The sequence below is a fragment of the Salmo salar genome, chromosome ssa02 (assembly GCF_905237065.1).
Source record: "Salmo salar chromosome ssa02, Ssal_v3.1, whole genome shotgun sequence".
Classification (NCBI taxonomy): Eukaryota; Metazoa; Chordata; class Actinopteri; order Salmoniformes; family Salmonidae; genus Salmo; species Salmo salar.
In genome coordinates, this window is record NC_059443.1 from 63,011,232 (window position 1) to 63,030,230 (window position 18,999).

Consider the following 18,999-nt stretch of genomic DNA (forward strand, 5'->3'; position numbering starts at 1 on the left):
CAGTGCCTCATCAAGTGCGGAATCTGGTTCAAATGCCTCGGCAGAAGCGACAGGCGCCCTTGCCTCGGCAAAAGCGACAGGCGCCCTTGCCTCGGCAGAAGCGACAGGCGCCCTTGCCTCGGCAGAAGCGACAGGCGCCCTTGCCTCGGCAGAAGCGACAGGCGCCCTTGCCTCGGCAGAAGCGACAGGCGCCCTTGCCTCGGCAGAAGCGACAGGCGCCCTTGCCTCGGCAGGCGACAGCGCGGGCAAGCGACAGGCGCCCTTGCCTCGGCAGAAGCGACAGGCGCCCTTGCCTCGGCAGAAGCACAGCCTTGAACAGGAGGGCCAACTCCTCAAGCAACATGGATTTTAGCAGCAGTGATGTTTCTCAGGATTTTGTGTCTGATGGTGACAATGAAGGCACCTAATGTGTCAGCTCCAGCAGCGTTCAAGGCAGCATCGTTGAACAGTCAGTTCTCATCCCAATATAGTTACATCGTTTATGAGAATGGCAGAACTGTCTACTCCCAATCCTGCCACACCACTGGGGAGGTTATACCTTTTTGATAGCGGAGAAGCATATCCCCACCTGCTAAAAACTCACAACCTGTTAAAGGAACCCCACCACAAGGGAACGGCTACTGGGATGCAATGTATAACTTTTACACATCTGAACTTTGCGTTCTGATTTTGAAATCCTTTGTACTAATCATCTATCAACAGAATTGTAAATGTAGATTCATCCTTTGGATGACAATTCTGAGTTGTTGCTGACACTTTCTTTAAGCTTCCACTGTATGCTTTTGCGACGGCCAGGGAGTTACTGCTGCTCATGCTACCCTGCATTACTTGTAAAACAATAAAATATTGTACCTTTAAAAGTGCCTCCTTGTGTTTTAGAAATATTGTGTGTTTAATGTCTACCTTTGGCTTGCTGGTTGAGAACAGTGTTGGTTGCCAGTGCAATTTGTAGTAAAAGGGAATGTGGTTCACAGTTCCTAATCTTTTGGATTTCAAATGTATAATTTCTTTGCTGCTGGTTGACAAATCCCAAGATTGGCTCTACATTAAAGCCACTGAACCACGTTTACATGGATACTGAAGTATTTATTTTGTGTTGACATGTAAAGATCAAATCCTGTTTTACAAAAACCTGAAAGCTTGTACCCTGGAGATGGGCTACTATGGCATGTAAACATCTTAATTCTGTGTTTTGTAGTATGCACAGGCTCCGTTTCGCATTTCATGGTTGTCTGACTCTGTCAAACAAATCAATTTAAAGTTGGCTACCTGCTCAGTTTGATCCACCATAACTGAGTTTAATGGCTACTTTCACCCCTAATTTGGACAAGTTTCTGCTTACTTACATTAGGTAGGCCATTTGTCAACTATAGTTTAATACATGCAACTTGTTGCCCCATAAGACTAAAGTAGTGCTCACAAATGTCTTACGTTGATAGACTGAATGCATTACTAATCTTAACAGGTAAAATGATTGAAGGCGCAGGTAGCATGCTAGAACACATTGGTCCTGTGCCAAATGTCATTTTGACAGATGAGGAAATGGAAAGCTGAGAATGGTAACTTCAGTTAGTCTTGGGTGTGTATTTTATGTGGTTGAAATGCTGTCTGTTAGCAAAAGTGTCAAAGATTACACATGCATTCGCATTTACCCTGAGACGCTGATAGAAATATTTATCAACTCCTGTTCCCAAGACAATTTAAAGATACATTTTTATCATTTCACTGCAAATGAAGTTAAAATAAACTCCTCAAAAGAAACGTCCTCTCGCTGTCACCTGTTTTTATTTTCAGCAAACTTAACTTGTAAATATTTGTATGAACATGAGAACAGACATAAACTGAACAAGTTCCACAGACATGATGAACAGAAATGGAATTTTGTGTCCCTGAACAAAGGGGATTCAAAAGTAATAGTATCTGGTGTGGCCACCTGCTGCATTAAAACCTCTCTAGGGTAGGGGGCAGTATTTTCACGTCCGGATAAAAAACGTACCGATTTAAACTGGTTACAACTCTTTTCCAGAAATGAGAATATGCATATAATTGGTAGATTTGGATAGAAAACACTCTAAAGTTTATAAAACTGTTTGAATGGTGTCTGTGAGTATAACAGAACTCATATGGCAGGCCAAAACCTGAGAAGATTCCACACAGGAAGTGCCCTCTCTGACCATTTCTTGTGCTTCTGTGGCATCTCTGTCGAAAATACAGGATCTCTGCTGTAACGTGACAATTTCTAAGGCTCCCATAGGCTCTCTGAAGGTGCCAGAAAGTGGAATGAGATCTCTGCTGTCTCTGGGCTAGGTACAGGAGCACTGTTTGTGAGTGGTCAGGCTGGTGGCTCAGAGACAGGAGATGCGTGGCCCCGAGAAGTGGCCATGTTTTTCTTTCAGCCTTTGAACGAAAACAACGTCGCCCGGTTGGAATATTATAAACAGCGTTTGACATGCTTCGAAGAACGGTAATGGAATATTTTGACATTTTTTGTCACGACATGCATCCGCGCATCACCGTTCGGATAGGGACCTGAACGCACGGACAAAACGGAGGATATTTGAACATAACTATGGATTATTTTGAACCAAAACAACATTTGTGGTTGAAGTAGAAGTCCTGGGAGTGCATTCTGACGAAGAACAGCAAAGGTAATCCAATTTAGTGAACGCCAAACTTGGTGGGTGTCAAATTAGCTAGCCCGTGATGGCGAGCTATCTATTCAGAATATTGCAAAATGTGCTTTTGCCAAAAAGCTATTTTAAAATCTGACATAAAGGAGTTCTGTATCTATAATTCTTTAAATAATTGTTATGTATTTTGTAAACGATTATCAAGAGTAATTTTTTTCGGTGTGTTTGCTAGTTCTGAACATCACATGCTAATGTAAAAAGCTGGTTTTTGATATAAATATGAACTTGATTGAACAAAACATGCATGTATTGTATAACATAATGTCCTAGGAGTGTCATCTGATGAAGATCATCAAAGGGTAGTGCTGCATTTAGCTGTGGTTTGGGTTTATGTGACATATATGCTTGCTTGAAAAATGGCTGTGTGATTATTTCTGGCTGGGTACTCTCCTAACATAATCTAATGTTTTGCTTTCGTTGTAAAGCCTTTTTGAAATCGGACAATGTGGTTAGATTAACGAGAGTCTTGTCTTTTAAATGGTGTAAAATAGTCATATGTTTGAGAAATTGAAGTTATAGCATTTTTAAGGTTTTTCGTATTTCGCGCCACTCGATTCCACTGGCTGTTGACTAGGTGGGATTTCGTCCCACATACCCGAGAGAGGTTAACCTGTTGGGTCTAGGGGGCAGCATTTGCACGTCTGGATAAAAAAAATGTACCCGATTTAATCTGGTTACTAATCCTACCCAGTAACTAGAATATGCATATACTTATTATATATGGATAGAAAACACTCTAAAGTTTCCAAAACTGTTTGAATGGTGTCTGTGAGTATAACAGAACTCATTTGGCAGGCAAAACCCTGAGACATTTTCTGACAGGAAGTGGATACCTGATGTGTTGTATTGACTTTAAACCTATCCCATTGAAAAACACAGGGGCTGAGGAATATTTTGGCACTTCCTATTGCTTCCACTAGATGTCACCAGCCTTTACAAAGTGTTTTGAGTCTTCTGGAGGGAGATCTGACCGAACAAGAGCCATGGAACGATGATGGCCCATTAGACACCTTGCGCGAGTTCATCTTGGGTACCCTCGTTCCAATACGTTATAAAAGAGTATGCATTCGTCCACCTTGAATATTATTCATGTTCTGGTTAAAAAGGCCCTAATGATTTATGCTATACAACGTTTGACATGTTTGAACGAACGGAAATATATTTTTTCCCCTCGTTCATGACGAGAAGTCCGGCTGGCTTACATCATGTGCTAACGAGACGGAGATTTTTGGACATAAATGATGAGCTTTTTTGAACAAAACTACATTCGTTATGGACCTGTGATACCTGGAAGTGACATCTGATGAAGAGAATCAAAGGTAATGGATTATTTACATAGTATTTTCGATTTTAGATCTCCCCAACATGACGTCTAGTCTGTATCGCAACGCGTATTTTTCTGGGCGCAGTGCTCAGATTATTGCAAAGTGTGATTTCCCAGTAAGGTTATTTTTAAATCTGGCAAGTTGATTGCGTTCAAGAGATGTAAATCTATAATTCTTTAAATGACAATATAATATTTTACCAATGTTTTCTAATTTTAATTATTTAATTTCTGACGCTGACTTGACTGCCGGTTATTGGAGGGAAACGATTTCCTCAACATCAATGCCATAGTAAAACGCTGTTTTTGGATATAAATATGAACTTGATAGAACTAAAAATGCATGCATTGTCTAACATAATGTCCTAGGAGTGTCATCTGATGGAGATTGTAAAAGGTTAGTGCATCATTTTAGCTGGTTTTATGGTTTTGGTGACCCTGTCTTTGACTTGACAAAACATTACACACAACTCTTGTAAATGTACTGTCCTAACATACTCTAAATTTATGCTTTCGCCGTAAAACCTTTTTGAAATCGTAAAACGTGGTTAGATTAAGGAGATGTTTATCTTTCAAATGGTGTAACATAGTTGTATTTTTGAAAAATTTGAATTTTGACATTTATTTGGATTCAAATTTGCCGCTCTTGAAATGCACCTGCTGTTGATGGAGTGCACCACGGGTGGCACGCTAGCGTCCCACCTAGCCCCAAGAGGTTAAGTACTGCACTGCATCTCCTCCTCATGGACTGCACCAGATTTGCCAGTTCTTGCTGTGAGATGTTACCCCACTCTTCCACCAAGGCACCTGCAAGTTCCCGGACACTTCTAGGGGGAATGACCCTAGCCCTCACCCTCGGATCCAACATGTGCCAGACGTGCTCAATGGGATTGAGATCCGGGCTCTTTGCCTGCCATGACAGAACACTGACATTCCTGTCTTGCAGGAAATCACACACAGAATGAGCAGTATGGCTGGTGGCATTGTCATGCTTGAGGGTCATGTCAGGTTGAGTCTGCAGGAAGGGTACCACATGAGGGAGGAGGATGTCTTCCCTGTAACGCACAGCATTGAGATTCCCTGCAATGACAACAAGCTCAGTCTGATGATACTGTGACACACCGCCCCAGACCATGACGGACCCTCCAACTCGATCCCGCCCCAGAGTACAGGCCTCGCTGTAACACTCATTCCTTCGACGATAAATGCGAATCTGACCATCATCCCTGGTGAGACAAAACCGTGTCTGGTCCAGCGACAGTGTGTTTGTGCCCGTAGGCGATGTTTCTGGTGATGTCTGGTGAGGACCTGCCTTACAACAGGCCTGCAAGCCCTCAGTCCAGCCTCTCTCTCAGCCTATTGCAGACAGTCTGAGCACCGATGGAGGGATTGTGCGTTCTTGGTGTAACTCGGCAGTTGCTGTTGCCGCCCTGTACCTGTCCCGCAGGTGTGATGTTCGGCTGTACCGATCTTGTGCCGGTGTTTCACGTGGTTTACCACTGCGAGGATGATCAGCTGTCCGTCCTGTCTCCCTGTAGCGCTGTCTTAGGCATCTCACAGTATGGACATTGCAATTTTTTGCCCTGGCCACATCTGCAGTACTCATGCCTCCTTGCAGCATGTCTAAGGCACATTCACGCAGATGAGCAGGAGCCCTGGGCATCTTTCTTTTTGGTGTTTTTCAGAGTCAGTAGAAAGGCCTCTTTAGTGTCCTAAGTTTTCATAACTGACCTTAATTGCCCACTGTCTGTAAGCTGTTAGATTTTTATATTCATTATACATGTAAAGTAATATGGTAACATGAAGTATTTTCAAAATAGTATCCAACAAAATTGTAAAATAGATTGTATGTAGAAGCTTAACTATTGTTCATTAGTTTACTCCAATTAGGGGAGGGGTGGTAGGGTTAGTGGAAAATATTGTATGTATGGGTGATTGGAAATGATGCAGGCTATTACATTGATAGATTGTAGCTTCTATCTGCAAAATATAAAGCTGATCTACCCCTTAACAAAACAAGTCAAAAGGTTGGCATTTTTCTATTTTGAACTTTGCCTTTTCCTAGGTGATTATGGATATATTCCCCTAACTGCACCAAAAGTAACTGGCTCCCATGCCCCAGCAGAAGCAATAGCGCCCGTGTCTCCGCAGAAGCAACAAGACCCTGGCAGATGCAGCAGGACACTGGCAGAAGCAGAAGGCGCCCTTGCTTTGGCAGAAGCAACAGGACCCCAACAGATGTGGCAGGCGCCCTTGCCTCAGCAGAAGAAACAGGACCTCGGCAGATCTGGCAGGCGCCTTTGCCCCGGCAGATCTGGCAGGCGCCTTTGCCACGGCAGATCTGGCAGGCGCCTTTGCCCCGGCAGATCTGGCAGGGGCCTTTGCCTCGACAGAAGCAACAGGACCTCGGCAGAAGCAACAGGACCCCGGCAGAAGCAACAGGACCCCGGCAGAAGCAACAGGACCCCGGCAGAAGCAACAGGACCCCGGCAGAAGCAACAGGTCCCCGGCAGAAGCAACAGGTCCCCGGCAGAAGCAACAGGTCCCCGGCAGATGTGGCAGGCCCACGTGCCTCAGCAAGTCTTTGACAAAGAAATTGATACTACTGTTGCATGATTTAATGATTAATAAACCATTTAATTTCTGCCTATAAATTATTCCAATTATTTTCAATATTTTGCTTAAAGAATCAGTTTAATGTTGTGTTGATGGTACATAGTGTCTTCAGAAATAATTCATACCCCTTGACCTATTCCCCCCAAAATTTTAGCCTGAATTCAAGCGTATATATATTTTTTATCTACACACTACCCCATAATGTAAATATGTTTTTAGAAATGTTGACAGTTACATAAATATTCACACCCTTGAGGCAATACTTTGTAGAACACCTTTGGCAGTGACTACAGCTTTGAGTCTTTCTGGGTAAGTATCCTTAGAGCTTTCCACACCTGGATTGTTCAACTTTTGCCCATTTTAATATTTTAAAAAAATGTCACACTGTCGAATTTGGTTGTTCCTTGCTAGAAACCATTTTCAGGTCTTTCCATAGTTTTGATTTAAATATATCTTGGCCACTCAGGAACATTCACTATCTTGGTAAGCAACTTCTGTAGATTTGGCCTTTTATGTTGTCCTGCTGAAAAGTGAAATCATCATCCAGTGTCTGGTGGGAAAGCAGACTAAACCAGGATTTCCTCTAGGATTTTGCCTATTCTTAGGTCATTCAGGTTTATTTTTTTTCCTGAAACACCCCAGTCCTTAATGATTGATAGCATACCCTAACATGATGCCGCCACCGCTATGCTTGAAAATATGGAGTGGTAATGTATTGGATTTGCCGCAAACATAACTCTCCGTATTCAGGACAACTTTAATTGTGTTGACACATTTTTTGCAGTATTACTTTAGTGCTTTTGTAAACAAGATTAAAAAAATAATTCTGTACTGGCTTCCTTTTCACTGTCAATTAGGCTAGTATTGTGGAGTAACTACGTTGATACATCCTTAGTGTTCTATCACAGCCATTACACTAATTGTTTTAAAGTCACCATTGGCCTCATGGTGAAATCCCTGAATGGTGTCCTTCCTTTACAGCAACTGGGATAGAATGGAGGCCTGTATCTTTGTAGTGACCGGGTGTATTGAGACACCAGAGTGTAATCACTTCATGCTCAAAGGGACAATCCATGTCTGCTTTTTTTCTACCATCTACCAATGAGCGCCTTTTGCCAGGCATTGGAATACCTCTAGTCTTTATAGTTGAATCTGTTTGAAATTCACTGCTCAGAAAAGCATACTATTGCACAGTGAGTCCCATGCAACTTATGTAACTTAAGGACATTTTTACTCCTGAACTGATTTAGGCTTCCCCTAACGAAGGGGTTGAATTGAATACTTAATGACCCAAGATATTTCAGCTTTTCATTTGTAATTAATTTGTGAAAAAATTATTCAACTTTGACATTATGGGGTATTGTGTGTGTGTAGGCTGGTGACAAAAAATATACATTTTAAATTCAGGTGACGTGGAAAAAGTCAACGGGTGTGAATACTTTCTGAAGGCACTGTATGCGTGCAGTATCATACGTGCCCTCTCTATGGTTCCAACCATTGTTGTAGGAATAGGTCAAACTTGCTTGGCGCAACCAAAATGAGTCAATCATAAAAGATCAAAGATTGCAGTCATTGCAAAAATACATTGTGTGAAGTCATTAACTAGAGTGAGTAGAGGGAGAACGTATGCAAGTTAGAGGTCAGAGACCTGGCAGTGTGGTGCAATTACAACAACCTCTCAACGTGAGCAAGACAAAGGAGTTGACTGTGGGCTACAGGAAAAGGAGGGCCGAACATGCCCCCATTCACATTGACGAGGCTGTAGCGTAGCAGGTCGAGAGTTTCATGTTCCTTGTCCACATCACCAACAAACTATAATGGTCCAAACACACCAAGACAGTCGTGCAGAGGGCACAACAACACCATTTCCCCCTCAGGAGACTGAAAAGATTTGGCATGGGTCCCCAGATCCTCAAAGTTCTACAGCTGCACCAATGGTGAGCATCCTGACCGGTTGCATCACCCCCTGGCAACTGCTCGGCATGTGACCGCAAGGCCGCAAGTACATCACTAGGGCCAAGCTTCCTACCATCCAGGACCTATATACTAAGCGGTGTCAGAGGAAGGCCCAAAAAATTTTTCAAAGACTCCAGTAACCCAAGTCATAGACTGTTCTCTCTGCTATCCAAACGGCTCCTTAACAGCTTCTACCCCCAAGCCACAAGACTGCTGAACAATTAATCAAATGGTTACCCTGACTATTTACATTGACAGCCCCACCCCTTTGTTTTTACACTGCTGTTACTGACTGTTTATCTATGCAAGAAGAAATACAGTTGACGGCACGTGTCAAAAAGGGATTGATAACCTATTTTATGTGTCACGTGGTTATGCCCATATATTTACATCCTGTCCTTCTCACGCTATCTAGTGAGTGCTTATGCAACCGGATAGTGCATCTGTTTATGGTAAAGCATGTGTTTGCATTAAAGATGTCAATATGATTGATGTTTATTGACCTTGTTGAACTATGTAATGTATTTGAACATTTTAAAGAGTAGAGCACTGTAGTAGTGAGCTTATGGCCTGGCTGTTGTATTTTAAACAGTAATTTCCGGGGGGGTAGGGTTAAGGTCGGTATAAGTAAAGAGCTGTGAACACTATGAGCGACAAGAAACCTCGAGAGATAAACCACAGAAAACTACAGAAAACATGGCTCCTAGACCAATTTTAAGTGTATTGTGATTTAACTTCAATGAATGAAATCGCTGTCTCTTTTTCTCTCTCCGTGTGTGTGTGTGTGTTGACAAGGATCTGTAGCGTCGGGGGGGAGCTAATGACATCTGCCACCACCCAACAGGTGGTTGTATGTGGGAGGTGGTTTGGTTACAAACATAGAAACATGCTGATAACATTATTTTCTAACAAAGGAATTAAAGAATAATTATACATGTAAACATTTAAAGGATATAAATGGCATTTATGTATAAACATTTTAGAAGAAAATATATGGGTTTTAAAAAAGAAAAATGTATTTACCTTCAATGAATGACAGGGGGGGGGGTGTGAGGTCTTTGAAACAACTGTCTGAAAACAGTGGCGTCCGAGGATCTCCTGACCTCTGGACTTCCAAAAGACTTCTCGGTATATCCATATGTCAGCAAAAGATAAAATAAAAAATGTCAGGAAACAGGTTTATATGTTCTCGTGAGGTCTCCTGGGGTGGATGTCTCAATCAATCACACCATCCTCTTTTTGAAAGGGTAATTGTACTCTTTAACTTCTCTAGGGTAGGGGGCAGTATTTTGACGCCCGGATGAAAGGCGTGCCCAAATTAAACTGCCTGCTACTCAGGCTCAGAAGGTAGGATATGCATATTATTAGTAGATTTGGATAGGAAACAGTCTGAAGTTTCTAAAAATGTTTGAATGATGTCTGTGAGTATAACATAACTCATATGGCAGGCCAAACAACCTGAGATAAATCCAACCAGGAAGTGTGGAAATCTGAGGTTTTTAGTTTTTCAAGTGATTCCCTGTCCAGTATACAGTGACTTAGGGTTCATTTTGCACTTCCTAAGGCTTCCACTAGATGTCAACAGTCTTTAGAACGTTGTTTCATGCTTCTACTGTGAATATAGAGCGAACAAGAGGGCCTGGAAGTTGATGACTGAGAAAATGACATGAGCTCAAAGGCGCATGCTCACGTGAGCGTTAGCTGTGTTCCTTTTCTTTTCTGAAGACATTGGAATTGTCCGGTTGGAATATTACTGAAGATTTATGTTAAAAACGTCCTAAAGATTGATGCTATACATCGTTTGACATATTTCTACGAACGTAAATATAACTTTTTTTGAATTTTCTTCGTGACATTTGTGCGCGCTTCCTGCATTTGGAGTAGTGGACTGAACGCGCGAACAAAAGGAGGTATTTGGACATAAATTATGGACTTTATCGAACAAAACAAACATTTATTGTGGACCTGGGATTCCTGGGAGTGCATTCTGATGAAGATCATCAAAGGTAAGTGAATATTTATAATATTATTTTTGAGTTTTGTTGACTCCACAAAATGGCGGGTTTGGTTTCGTGTCTGAACGCTATACTCAGATTATTGCAAAATTTGCTTTCGCCGTAAAGCTTTTTTGAAATCTGACACAGCAGTTGCATTATGGAGAAGTGTATCTATAATTCTTCAAATAACTGTTGAATATTTTATCAACGTTTATGAGTATTTCTGTAAATTGATGTGCTCATTCACCGGAAGTTTTGGGAGGCAAAACATTTCTGAACATTACACGCCAATGTAAAATGGGGTTTTTGGATATAAATATGAACTTTATCGAGTAAAACATACATGTATTGTGTAACATGAAGTCCTCTGAGTGCCATCTGATGAAGATCATCAAAGGTTAGTGATTAACTTTAGCTGTATTTCTGGTTTTTGTGACGCCTCTCCTTGCTTGGAAAATGGCTGTGTGGTTTTTCTTGTTTAGGTGCTGTCCTAACATAATCTAATGTTATGCTTTCGCCGTAAAGCCTTTTTGAAATCGGACAATGTGGTTGGATTAACGAGAAGTGTACCTTTAAAATGGGATATAATAGTTGTATGTTTGAGAAATTTGAATTATGAGATTTTTGTTGTTTTGAATTTGCCGCCCTGCTATTTCACTGGCTGTTGAATAGTGTGTCCCGCAGGTGGGACGCTAGCGTCCCACATACCCCAGAGAGGTTTTAAGATGGGCCATTTACTTATGACTTAAACAGATCCACCCTTTAATAATCTTTTAATGCATGGGGCTAAATCAGGGGCACACAGTGTTTCTTGGTAGTCTTAAACAAATCTACTGTGAAATAAAAGTGTACACCTCACACACAGGGTTATGGACTTAAAAAAGAAGACACCAGTAACATGTCAGATATATTTTAAATGTATTAATTTATGAGTTTGCACCACAATATGCCACTTTAAATACATCACAGAAGACTGAAATGTAACAAAACGCTTATTGTGTTTATTGAGGTGTACACTGAGATGCACTGTTGGGTAATAGTCCCCTCCAGAGATTCCCCAACATCTTGTGAACATGGGACCCAAAAATTGGAGCAGATATCTTATACCAACCTATCTTTACAGACATGTATCCATAACAAGGCATAGGAGGCCCCTATAAGTGTCCAAAAATGTCTCCAAAATGTCACATATTTTAAGCATCTTTATTTTCATGCATATAACTTGTCAACTAGTATTTTTATGACCAAATTCACATTCTTTAGTGTAGACATTCATTTTTTTATGATTTCATGACTGTTTGATAGTAGATCCCTGAATGGTAAAAAAAACCTCATCAAATAGAAGTATGTTTGTAGCACAAAATATCTTACAGGTAGGCCCTCTTTCACTCACTCAACATGTAACAAGCGGACAGGCTCCCAGAGGCAGGGCCATAAAAGGCCCCAGCTCACTCAAATGCCCCTCCCCTCTACAACAGCCAACAGACCAGAACAGCATGAAAACAGAACAGCTAAAAGATCATCTGGGAATCCACCCTTTCCTCATGGAGCTTTTTGAAGGTGAGTTGAATATTCAATGTGATGTTTATATATAGATATATATTATTTAAGAATGATTTGTCTTAATTGTTTTCATTGACATATGTTTTTTTTTAAATGAAGGCTATTTAGCCATTGAGCAGTAGCCATTGTTTTTATTCATACTTTTTGTAAACAATAGCTTCTGCCCTCTTGGGTTCAATTTGACCCTCTTATTATATCAAAACCTCTCAGACTAGAAGGTATGATTAGAAACTATGATTAGAAACTATTGCCAACTATGTTCAAACTATGATTAGAAACGATAATTAGAAACTATGACAAACTATGATAATAAACTGTGAACAACGATGAAGTCATGTCTGTGTGTGTGAGTGATCTATTATTTAATTGTGTAATATTACACACTCTCTCTCTCTCTCTCTCTCTCTCTCTCAATGTATAACATTTCACTCAATGTATACCAAAGTAACAAATATTTAGCAAGGTTTCAATGTTTTGTATTGCAACAGTTATGAAAGACAATGACATCCAATTTTTAGGGAATTATTAATGTAATGTGTCACATAGTGTGCATCTGTGATAACTTTATGTAATAGATCCTCTCTCTCTCTCTCTCTCTCTCTCTCTCGCTCAGGCTATGAAAAAAGACAAAAGACATGACATTGAATCCTGAGTGTTAAAGTTTTGCCCCTCTCTATAGCCACCCTGATTATTATATGACCCTGATGGTCATTGTAATGGTTTTCTTAGAGAAGTGGAGGAGTCAAGCGCTGGACACAGGGATAAATGTAAACAAACATGTTTACTAAAAATACCAATAAATCTTCTCATAGAAAAATACATTGTTCGGAGAAACACCTCCAACTACACAAAACAGAAAAACAATCACCGACAAGACAAACAGGAAATGCAGAGGATAAATAATGAACATGATTAGCGAAATGAAAAACAGGTGTACACAATAAAGACAAAACCAAACGAACAGTGAAACATCGATCGGTGGCAACTAGTAAGCCGGTGACGTCGACCGCCGAATGCCGCCCGAACAAGGAGAGGGGCCGACTTCGGCGGGAGTCGTGACAGTCATCTACGATCATTGGAACGTCTTGAATAACAATAAGGGCACATGTACAGTTCCTCTCTAGTTTTAATCCTAGGTTAATGACTTCTAGGGAGTGTTTCCTAGATGCTGTGCTTCGACATATGCATTAATGGGTCTTCGATTTTTAGACTGGGTATCTCTAAAACACTTTGTGACAACAGCTGATGCATTAAAGGGCTTTTCAAAAATACATATGGTTGATTGACAGATTTTTATTATTATAAAAATAATATAACTGCTCAAAGCAGGCACCGGCCTTATCGGTCTATGGAGGCGCACTGGAGGTCTGCTACGTGGGACTGGCATAGGAGGCGCCAGGCTAGTCACACACACCTTCAGGCTAGTGCGGGGAGCAGGAACAGGACGTACTGGGCTCTGGTGATGCACTGGAGGTCTGCTACGTGGGACTGGTATAGGAGGCGCCAGGCTAGTACCACATACCTTCGGGCTAGTGCGGGGAGCAGAAACAGGGCGTACTGGGCTATGGTGGCGCACTGGAGGTAGAGTGCGCGGAACAGGCACAGGGTACACTTGGTCTTGGAGGCGCGCTGGAGGTCTGGAGCTCACGGCCTGCACAACCCGCCCTGGCTGGATACTCAACTCCGCTCGATCACTGCGGGGTGCAGGCACAGTTCGCACCGGCCTTTGTATGCGCCCTGACGACACAGTGCACGTCACCGCAAAATACGGTGTCTGCTCCATCACTTGCTCCTCATAGTAAGCCCGGGAAGTTGTCTCAGGCCTCCATCCTGACCCTGCCTAACTCCCCTTGTGCCCCACCCTAAACATTTTTTGGGACTGCCTCTCAGTCTTGCCTTTAGGCGCATTTAGAGCCTCCTCACGTCGCCGCTCTGCTCTTGCTGCCTCCACTTCTTCCCATGGACGGCGATTCCATCCCTTCTGGATCTCCTCCCATGTCCAGGATCCCTTGCCATCCAATATCGGCTCCCATGTCCATTCCTCCTGCTGCTCCTTACGCTGCTTGGTCTTTCTTTGGTGGGTGATTCTGTCATGGCTGTTTGAATGAGCGGACCAAGATGCAGCGTTTTCGTAGTTCCACATGTTTTATTTAAATCAGTGAAACCGAATGCAACAATTAACACTTTAAGTAAATACAAAACAACAAACCGTGACGCTGGAGGAACATAAACCTCACGAAGAACAATCACCCACAAACACCTGTGGGACAAATCTAAACTTAAATAAGACCTCCAAGTAGAGACAATGACAACTTGCTGCCTCTAATTGGAGGTCAATGCAGAACAACTGATTTCCCACCTCAACAACAGCCCCTTCACATTACACTCCATGCAGTTTGGCTTCAGAGCGAAACACTCCACAGAAACGGCCAACTGCTTTCTTCTGGAAAATGTGAAGTCCAAGATGGACAAAGGGGGCGTTGTTGGGGCTGTGTTTCTGAACCTAAGGAAGGCTTTCGATACTGTTAACCATGAGATTCTCATCACAAAATTGTCCAAGTTCAACTTTTCCCCCGATGCCTTGAGAAGGATGAAATCATACCTTGAAGGCAGAACTCAGTGTGTCAGAGTGAGCAATGAGCTGTCGCCCACTCTTAGCTATGATGTGGGCGTGCCCCAAGGGTCAATACTGGGGCCCCTCCTGTTCAGCCTGTACATTAATGATCTGCCTTCCGTCTGCACTGGGTCTGAAGTTCAAATGTATGCAGATGATACAGTGATATATGTGCATGCAAAGAGCAAACAACAAGCTGCACAAGAACACACTACTGTAATGGTCCAGGTTACAAAGTGGCTCAGTGACTCGTGTTTGCATCTCAATGTGAAAAAAACTGTTTGCATGTTCTTCACTAAGAGGGCAACAGATGCTACTGAGCCAGATGTCTATGTGTCAGGGGAGAAGCTCCAGGTGGTATCTGATTTTAAGTACCTTGGAATCATACTTGATTCCAACCTCTCTTTTAAAAAGCATGTGAAAAAGGTAATTCAAATAACCAAATTCAACCTAGCTAATTTCCGATTTATACGAAATTGTTTGACCACAGAGGTAGCAAAACTGTATTTCAAATCGATGATACTCCCCCACTTAACATACTGCTTGACTAGTTGGACCCAAGCTTGCTATACAACATTAAAACCTATTCAGTCTGTCTACAAACAGGCTCTCAAAGTGCTCGATAGGAAGCCCAATAGCCATCATCACTGTTACATCCTCAGAAAGCATGAGCTCCTGAGTTGGGAAAATCTTGTGCAATACACCGACGCATGTCTTGTATTCAAGATCCTAAATGGCCTAGCTCCCCCTCCACTCAGTATTTTTGTTAAACAGAAAACCCAAACATATGGCAGCAGATCCACAAGGTCTGCCATGAGAGGTGACTGTATAGTTCCCTTAAGGAAAAGCACCTTTAGTAAATCCGCTTTCTCTGTGAGAGCTTCCCATGTCTGGAATACACTGCCATCAGACACACATAACTGCACCACATATCACACTTTCACAAAATGCATGAAGACATGGCTAAAGGTCAATCAGACTTGTGAACATAATCCCTAGCTGTGTATTGCCGCTTTCCATGTTGTCTGTTGTCTGTAGCTTGTGAGGTGTGGAAACACTTTGTTGTTTTTATGGATTTTGTCTTGTTGCTTTTTGTTCTATGTTGCTCTGTCTGCATGCTACATCTTGCTTGTCCTATGTTGCTCTGTCTGTATCCTATGTCTTGCTTGTCCTATGTTACTCTGCGTGTGGTCACTGTTCAATGATTGTCTATATTGTAATTGTTTTTAATAACCTGCCCAGGGACTGCGGTTGAAAATTAGCCGGCTGGCTAAAACCGGCACTTTTACTGAAACGTTGATTAATGTGCACTGTCCCTGTAAAAATAAAATCAACTCAACTCAACTCAACAACTAAACCTCACGAAGAACAATCACCCACAAACACCTGTGGGACAAACCTAAACTTAAATAAGACCTCCAAGTAGAGACAATGACAACCTGCTGCCTCTGATTGGAGGTCAATGCCAAATAACACCAACATAGAAATACAAACCTAGAACCAAAACATAGACATACAAAAACCAGACAAACACCCCCTGTCACGCCCTGACCTAATATACCATAGAAAATAACACTCACTATGGTCAGGACGTGACAACAGAACATAATAGCAGCCCAATTCATAGGCGAATTCTACAAATGAAACAACATTTTTAACAGATCTGGTTAGTAGGCTATATAATCAATCCAATGTCAATAACATAGCCTAATGATTACATTGATAAAATCACCAATGTCGCTATTACATTAGTGACATGAAATCTTTATGAGGGGATTGGGGAAAAACAGCTTGAAGTCAAGAGAAAATGTTGTGCTGAAAAAGTCTCAAGAAAGGTGGATAATGAAAATAGAAGTTTCAGGGAAGAATGGACAGAGAAATAAACAAACTTAACATTTCTCCAATGTCTAACCAGAGTGTCTTGTTTGCAATGCTGTTTGCAAATAATTACATCTTAGACATCCTTATGAATCTAATCATGGCACTTTCAAAAGTTCCCTTTCCACCCAGACAGAGGCTCTACCGATGCAGAAAAATGTAAGCTTCCACTGCTGGCTACTTGTCCGTTGTAAAACCCAACAACAGAAGTGCTTCCCTAAAAGCTTCCTGGGTTCAAATAAACATATATTTTTTTAATAGGGACAGAATAGCTCATTGAATATTATAGGCTGCAGCTCAGCTTCAGAATGGCATAGAGAGGAATCAATACATCCTCATATGCATCGGAGTCACCTCTTTTGCCCATATAAGACCTTTTTACAACTGATTAATCACTGAAAGCTTGTTTCTACCATAAGGCATCACAGAGTTAAGCATTGTTATAGAACGCTTTATATAATCTGGATTCCTTGTATGTATTTTTTTTCTACATTTAAATGAACAATAGATACCCTTTTCTTTACAAAGGGTATGGGATCCCCTCACTCAATTTGAGCCCTGGTTTTAACCAAACACACCAAACCCTTCACGGAGGTATTTAAGGAGTACATGCAGTATTGGAGGATTTGGCTATACCAACATCTATGGATAGCATAATTATGTCTGTCAAACAGGTAGGCTTACCACTTATTTTTTGGAATAGGAAGAAATAGGCTCCAGTTATATATGTAATTAGATGGTTGGTGCTCGTGTGCACATATAGGCGGCCCCTTACCGGAAAGTTACAATGTTGCAATCAATATGCAGCCAACTCCCTATATGAGGAAACTGAGTTTCTTACTAATAAAATGCCACCTGTTATCACACATGCCATGACACAATAAAAATAACACTTTTATTTAACATATAATTTAATATTCCTGTAGAACTGTAAAAAAGAGTGAGATCATTTGAGCTTTGCAAGCAAGTGCCTCGTTTTGTTGGAGCAGTGTAAAAAAAAGCTTTATGTCAATGACCCAGCCTTAACAAATTCATTTTATTTACATATTGAATTTCATTGTCCAACATCAGTTTCAGCATTTCTTTATTTCGTGGCCCACATAGAGTGGCCTCTTTCCTCTGCTGTTGAGCTGCATTGCAGTCAGCAATGTTTTCTTTCTAGCTGTCCATGGACCTCAAATCAAATCGATAGAGTGTGAGAGAGAGAGCGACAAAGGAAGAGAGAGCGAGAGACAGGAAGAGAGAGAGACAGAGAGACAGAGAGAGAGAGATTAGGATGTAGTCTATTTAAATAAATAAAAAATACAACGTAAACAGGCAATAGATAATGAATCTTAATAAATTACTGAATACGACTGTATGATCAACGCTTCCCTTCATTCAAAGACAAGTTGACTCACATGGCCATCCTGGAAGCAAACGCATGCACTGCTTGTTGGAGGTTGATTTTGTAAGACAATTCATGATCAATTGATATGGTGGCGAGTCCATTGAGTCTCTTGATTCATAGTAGAGCTCAGGTCGTTTGAGCTTGGAGAATGTGTGCTTTCCCCTTGCCACTGTCACTGGGAGTGTGAAGAACTCTCAGGGCAACATAGCCATTGAGATACAAGGAGGCCATTTGGTGTCTGGATATATATACTCCAGTGCGTCGAGTGGTTTTGCCTCACTGACCAGTCTCCTGTTCAAGACTTTGAGCTCATTACACAGCTCTTTTGCGTCGATGTCCCTGGAATTCGCATACGTAAGGGCCCTCTCGAGTCTTGCGCAATCCCTGGTAAGCACTACAGTGTCCATGTCCTTGACGGTGGGGTGTTGTACAGGATGCTGAAAACACTGCTGTGCTCTTTGAGCTGCGTAAAGCCCTCGTTGACGGACTGGATAGCAGAATCAAGAAACTGATTAAAGAAATGTACTTTGAATTTCTGCTGAGGGTCAGTCACAGGCTCATCCTCTCCCTCGTAGCCAAAACAGACTCATTTTCTTCCTGGGACGGACAATGGGCTGCACTCGGAAACAGGGCACAATACACATCTCCTCTGCCAACTCATTTGCGCTTGCTAATGCGCCAGCGAAAGCTGCATCGGAGTGGTAGTCTTGGAGGAATACCCTGGTTGAGTTCAGTTGAGCCACTGCTTGTGAAAGGTTAAAACTCACTACCTGCTAACTCTTTCTGGTGATTTCACTTTGAACAATGTGTCATACCAAACGATCACTGCGCACATGAAGCCAAATTTGTTCATTTTGGCGGCAATGCTGTTTGCCTCCAACCTTGTTTTAGCACATAAAATCATAAATCTCCCCGAGTTGGTACTGCACAGGTTTCACAGCCTCCACCCGGCTCTCCCATCTGAGGGGTTT